Source organism: Piliocolobus tephrosceles, chromosome 12 (genome assembly GCF_002776525.5).
Source record: "Piliocolobus tephrosceles isolate RC106 chromosome 12, ASM277652v3, whole genome shotgun sequence".
NCBI classification, from domain to species: Eukaryota; Metazoa; Chordata; class Mammalia; order Primates; family Cercopithecidae; genus Piliocolobus; species Piliocolobus tephrosceles.
Genome location: NC_045445.1, coordinates 63,292,912 through 63,300,054, shown reverse-complemented (window position 1 = coordinate 63,300,054; position 7,143 = coordinate 63,292,912). Strand labels below are relative to the sequence as shown.

General features: G+C 31.2%; 1 non-coding gene across 1 annotated transcript; it reads right to left on the bottom strand.

Annotated features, from left to right (window-relative positions):
- Positions 1-6,557: 6,557 nt before the first annotated feature.
- Positions 6,558-6,663, bottom strand: LOC111536572. The gene has a single exon (XR_002729776.1). It is a non-coding gene; the product is annotated as a U6 spliceosomal RNA (small nuclear RNA).
- Between the last annotated feature and the right edge of the window lie 480 nt (positions 6,664-7,143).

Genomic DNA, 7,143 nt, shown 5'->3' with positions numbered 1-7,143 from the left:
CCTTTAATCTATGTGTTTTTTATATTAAAATGAGTGTATTGAAGAGAACATATGTTTATGCTTATTTTAAATCCACTATGTTAGCATCTTTCTTTTAATTGGATTATTCAGACCACTGATATTTAAAGTGAATATTGATATACTTGGATTAATATCTACCGTATTTGTTACTTTTTTCTACTTATTGGTTTTGCCCTCTGTTTGTTTCTGTTTGTTCCACTCTTTTTCTGCCTTTTGTAGTTTTAACTGAGCAATTTATATTTCATTTTATGTCCTTATTAGAATACTGATTATATTTCTTATATATAACTTATCCAAAATCATCATAACAATGTGATTATGTTTCATGGATAAGTAAAATGAATGGCAAAACACTGTAAGAGTTGGTTTCTGAGACAAGTTAATGATATTCCAAGTTAATTTGCACTAAACCTGTAATAGTATAGTGCTAATAAAATTAGAACTAAATTCATTATACAAGTATATTTCAAATTTTTAGGAAACAAAATTTTTTATGAAATATAATTTTTACTACCCTGATGGCTTATTTGAAAAACATTAGGTTAATAATGTGAATGTAATAAAATGCTCAATCTTTCACTTATAATTACCCTTTTTTGTATATATTTTCTCCTGTAATGTATGAATTTGCATGAATTCATTTTTATTGTTAATAAAATGTTTTTAAATATCTTTTGAGGTATGATGGACAAATGCAAACCTGTACATATTTAATGTAAACTAATTCATGAGTTTGCAGATAAGTGTACATCTTTGAAATCATGAAAAATATTGTGCTCCTAGAACAAGCATAATTTGTTTTGATTTATATTTCCCTTTATTCCTTAATAGATTCATATAGCTAATAATATATTTAGAATCTTGATATCAATGTTCAATAATAGCCATTGGCCTGAATTGTTTTTCTTATTTTGTCTTTGTCATGATTTGATATCAAGGTCATCCTATATTCACAAAACTATTTAGAAAGCCTTTTTGTCACCTTTAATATTCTTGATTTGTTTATGTAATATTGAGTTTCCTTTCTTAAATATTTGGTAGACGTCACCAAAGAAGGTACCCCTATCTATATCTGGACAAGCTCATTTGTTTGCTATTTTTGTTGTTGTTGTTGTTGTTGTTTTCTTTTAAATGTGTAGAAAATTTATATTTAGGGCCGATTTTATGCCTAATTTCGGCATAGTGAAAAATGTCGTCTCATCATTTGAATTTACCAAAGCAAATGGATACACAGAAAAACCAATCTGATTAACATCATAAGGACAAGCCTTAATTCATTCCAGTTGGCCAACTCAAAAGGGTTGTATAGACAACCCACCACAAAAGAGTTGTATAGATAACCCAGAATATCGAGGATAATCCACTTTTATTAAAGGCAGTGAAACTATATAACTATAATAGATTCAGTTTGTGATGATTAATAATACTATTAATAAACAGTTGCTCATAATGAAGAAGAGGATGATTCTCAACAACAAATTAGTTAGTTTTGCTTTTTGTTGATAAAAGAGATAAGATATCTGGCAAGAAAAAAGGTTTAAATTGCTGATACTAGCTTGTAGTCTACCTACAAATCTTACTTATTCCTCTCCTCTTTAGGATAGTATAAATTATCCCCAGAAAATATATTTAATTTATTTAAAAAATTAATATCCATCAGAATTCTATTTTTCCAAGGGTATTGTTTTTCTATAATGCTTCAAACCACAGAAAACCTATATATCTATATATGGAACATATTAAGAGCAATGTGAAACATAATGATGTAACCACCTACAGATAGTGAAGAGCATTAACATAATACTTTTAAAAATACCAACTGAAAATCTGCTTTGCATAAGCCAAAAATAGTTAGCTACATGCTACTAGAGTATAAATGTTTTAAAAGGAAGTGATAAAGATATCTTTATTTACTTCTATTTTATACAACATGTAATCTGGTTGTAAAGAAACATTTACTGTCTAGTTTACACTTTGTGGTTCATAATAACAACACTTACACAAACTAATGAGCTAATGAAAATGTGTCTTATCTTGTAAGTATTTTGAATAAGAATATGTTCTCAACATTGTTTTTTGGTATTCTTACTTTTTTCTTTTTGCTCATTATTTTTATTTTTTATTTAATTAATTAAAACAATTTTTAAGTTCAGGAGATACGTGTGCAGGTCTGTTACATGAATTTATTGTGTAATGATGAGGTTTCCTTCTAGTGAACCCATCACCCAAATAGTGAACATAGTACATGATAAGGAGGTTTTTGAATCATTTCTCCTCCCTCTCTCTCACCTTTTGTAGTCACCAGTGTCTATTCCCTCTTTGTGTCTATGTATACCCATCCCATTTTTTATTATTCACTTATCAGTGAGAACATGTAGCATTTGATTTTCTGCTTCTCGATTATTTTACTTAGGAATAGTCTCCAGCTTCGTTCATGTTGCAGCAAAGGGCATGATTTCATTTTTTTGTATACCTGCATGGTATTCTGTGGTGCATACAAGCCACATTTTTTATCTAGTCAACCACTGATGGATATTTAGGTTAGTTTCATGACTTTGCTATTGTGAATAGTGCTGCAATAAACACACAAGTACAGGTATCTGTTTGATAAAACAATTTAGTTTTCTTTGGGTAAATACCCAGTAATAGGATTACTAGGTCAAATGGTAGTGGTTGTTCTATGTTTAGTCCTTTGAAAAATCTGCATATTGTTTTCCATATGACTAAACTCATTTACATTCCCACCAACAGTGTATGAACATTCTATTTTCTCTGCATCCTTGCCAACATTTGTTAGTTTTTGACTTTTTATAATAATCATTATGACTGGTGTAAGATGACATGTCATTATGGTTTTAATTTGCGTTTCTTTGATAATTAGTGATGTTGATGATTTATACACATGTTTATTGACCATGCATATGACTTCTTTTGAGAAATTTCTGTCTATGTTCTTTGCCCACTTTTTGATGGGTTTATTTGTGTGTTTTTTTTGTTGTTGTGGATGTGGTTAAGTTCTTTATATAATCTGAATATTAGTCCCTTGTCAGATGCATAGTTAGAAAATACCGTCTGCCATTTTGTAGGTTGACTGTTTACTTTTCTGATCATTTGTTTTGCTATGCAGAAGCTCTTTAGTTTAAATTTCACTGACTTTTTTTTGTTTTTATTGCATTTGCTTTTGAAGTCTTAATCATAAATTCTTAGCTAAGCCAGTGTCCAGAATAATTTTTCTTAGATTTTCTTTTAGTATTTTTATACTTTCAGGTATTGCATTTAAGTCTTTAATCTATTTTGAGTTAATTTTTGTATGTAATAAGAGATAGTGGTCCAGTTTCATTCTTCTGCATATGCCTAACCAGTTTTCCTAGCACCATTTATTGAATAGAATGTTCTTTCCCCATTGTTTATTTTTGACAACTTTGTCAAAGATCAGTTTCTTTTATGTATGTGGCTTTATCTATGGGTTCCTTATTCTATTCCATTGATCTGTGTGTGTATTTTTGTACCAGTACCATGCTTCATTGGTTACTATAGCCCTGTAATATAGTTTGAAGTCAGGTAACAAGATGCTTCCAGCTTTGTTGTTGTTGTTGTTTTGTTTGTTTAGTTAGGGTTGCTTTGGCTGTTCAGGCTATTTTTGTTTTTCTATGAATTTTAAAATAGTTTTTTTTCCAATTCTGTAAAAAAACAACATGAGTAAATTTACAGAAATTGTGTTAAATCTGTAGATTGATTTAGGCAGTATAGTCATGTAAATAATATTGATTTTTCTTATCCATGAGATCGGGATGTTTTTACATTTGTCTCCGTTATCTGTAATTTCTTTCATCAGTGTTTTGTAGTTCTCCTGTAGTACTCCTGTAGCAGTCTTTCATTGCCTTGGTTAAATGTATTGCCAGATATATTTTGTTTATATAGCTATTGTAATTGGGATTTAGTTCTTGATTTGATTTCAGTTTGAGTGTTGGTGTATAGAAATACAACTAATTCTTGTATGTTAATTTTGCATCCTGGACCTTTACTGAACTTCTTTATCAAATCTAGGAGTATTTTGGAGGACTGTTTAGGGTTTTCTATGTATAATATTATGTCATCAGCAATCAGAGATAATGTGGCTTTTTTTTTTTTTTTTCCAGTTTAGATGCCTTTTTTTTTTCTTTCTTTTGCCTGATTGCTCCAACTAGAGCTTCCAGTATTATGTTGAATAGCAGTAGTGAAAGTGGACGTCCTTGTCTTGTTTCAGTTCCCAGGGGAAATATTTTCAACTTTTCCACATGTGGTATAACACTGGCTGTGCGTTTATCATATATGGCTCTTATTATTTTGAAGTATGTGCCTTAAATGCCTAGTTTGTTGAGGGCTTTACTTATAAAAGGATATTAGGTTTTGTCAAATGCTTTATCTGCCTCTATTGAGATGACCATATGGTTTTTGTTTTTAATTCTGTTTATGTGGTTAATAAGATTTATTGATTTGTGTATTTTGAACTATCCTTTCATCTCCGCAATGAAACACACTTGATCAAGATTAATTATATTTTGCTGTGTTGCTGGATTCATTTGGCTAGTATTTTATAGAGGATTTTTGTCTACATGTTCATCAGGGATACTGGCCTGTAATTTGTTGTCATTGTTGTTTGTGTCCTTATTGAATCTTGTTATCAGGCTGATACTGATTTTGTAAAATGAGTTAGGAAGAAATTTTTCTTTCTTGACTTTTTGGAATAGTTTCAGTAAGATTGGTACCAGCTCTTCTTTATCTGGTAGAATTTGACTGTGAATCTGCTTGGTTCTATTTTCTCTTTTGGTAGAAATTTTATTACTAATTCAATTTCATACCTCATTATTTTCCTGTAGAGAGTTTCAACTTCTTCCTAGTTCAATGTTGATAAATTGTATATTTCCAGGAATGTTTCCATTTCCCTTAGGTTTTCTAGTTTGTGTGCATACTTATGTTCATAGCAGTCTCTAAGATGCTTTTGTATTTCTGTAACATTATTCATAGTGTGATCTTCATTATTTCTTATTGTGCTTATTTGAAACTTCTATCTTGATTTGCTGGTTTATAGCTAGTCTTCTATTAATTTTGTTTATCCTTTCAAAGAATCACCTTTTCATTTTGTTGTTCTTTTGTATAATTTTTTGGTCTCAATTTAATTTAGTTCTGTTCTGATCTCTTTTTTCTTTTTTGAGTTCCTTGAGATGTGACACTAGGTTGTTAAGATCTTTATTTTTTTATGTAGGCATTTAGTGCTATAAACTTTCCTCTTAATACTGTTTTTGCTGTATCCCAGAAGTTTTAGTATGTTATTTCTGTTTCCATTTACTTAATTTTTTATTTCTGCCTTTATTGTATTTCTTACACAAAATTTATTCAGAATGAAGTTATTTAGTTTCCATGTTCATGTGTGGTTTTGAGAGTTTCCCTCAGTATTGATTTCTAATTTTATTTCACTGTGATCTGAAAAGGTGCTTGATATGATTGAGATTTTTAAAAAAATATTGTGACTTTATTTATGACCAAGCATATGATCAATTTTAGAAAATATTCCATGCTCAGATGAGAAAAATGTATATTTTTTTATTAAGTGTAATTTTGTGTAGATGTGTATTGGTTCTATTGTTCAGGAGTCCAATTTAATTCCAGAGTTTCTTCGTTAGTTTTCTGCCTCAGTGATCTGTCAGTAGGGTTTTACAGCTCCCTACTAGTATTATATGAATGCCTCTTTCCTGGGTCTACTAATATTTGTTTTATTAACCTGTGTTCTCTGGTGTTGGGTGTGTATATGTTTAGAATAATTAAATCTTTTTGTTTAATTGAGCCCTTTAGCATTATATAATGCCCTTCTTTGTCTTTTTTTTATTTTACTATTGTTTTAAAATCCCTTTTATCTGATACAAGAATATCAATCCCTGCTTCTTTTTTGTTTTTCAATTGTGTGATATATGTTTTTCTACTCCTTCATTATGAGTTCATGGGTGTCATTACACGTTTGGTGGGTTTTTGAAGGCAGCAGATGGTTGGGTCATCTTTAAATCCAATTTGCCAATCTATAGCTTTTAAGTGGAGTATTTAGGCCATTTATGTTAAAAGTTAATATTGATATGTGAGGTTTCGTTCCTGTCATAATGTTTCTCACTAGGTACAGTGTAGTCTCAATTGTGTAACTGCTTTAGAGGACCTGTGGATTTTGTCTGTAAGTGTGCTTTCATGGTAGCAAGTATTGTCTTTTAAAACTCCTTTGAGCATTTCTTACATGATTAGTCTGGTGATGATGAATTCCCTTAGCATTTGCTTATCTGGGAAATTTTTAATTTCTTCCTTATGAAGCTAAGTTTGGCAAGATATGCAATTCTTGGTTGACATTTATTTTTCTTAAGAAGTCTAAAAATAGGCCTCCAGTCTCATCTGGCTTGTAAAGTTTCTCCTGGGAAGTCTGCTCTTAACTCTGTTATGATTTCCTTTATAGGGAATTAGACCCTTTTTTCTAGCTGTTTTTAAGATTTTTTTCCTTAGCATAGACCTTAGATAGTACAAATATGGAATCCTTCATAAATTTGCATGTCATCTTTGCCAGGAGCCATTCTAATCTTCTCTGTATTGTTCTAATTTTTGTATATGTGCTTCTGAAATGAGCACCTCTTATTTATTCTTATCAGAAACTTAAATATGTCATAACACAGATGTATTTGCTGTACCCTAATAATTAACTTTTAATTGTATTGATAAATACGTGTAACTTTGGTTCATACAGATGTGTTTGTTTAGTTTGGTGAACTTATTGACCAATGGAAAGCATGACACTCAGATATTGTTAGAGTTGTAATGTCAATTTAGACATGATAAAAAAAATCATGATTAATAATTTCCCGGCCGGGCGCGGTGGCTCAAGCCTGTAATCCCAGCACTTTGGGAGGCCGAGACAGGCGGATCACGAGGTCAGGAGATCGAGACCATCCTGGCTAACACGGTGAAACCCCGTCTCTACTAAAAAAAAAAAAAATACAAAAATCTAGCCGGGCGAGGTGGCGGGCGCCTGTAGTCCCAGCTACTCAGGAGGCTGAGGCAGGAGAATGACGGGAACCCGGGAGGCGGAGCTTGCAGTGAGCTGAGATCCGG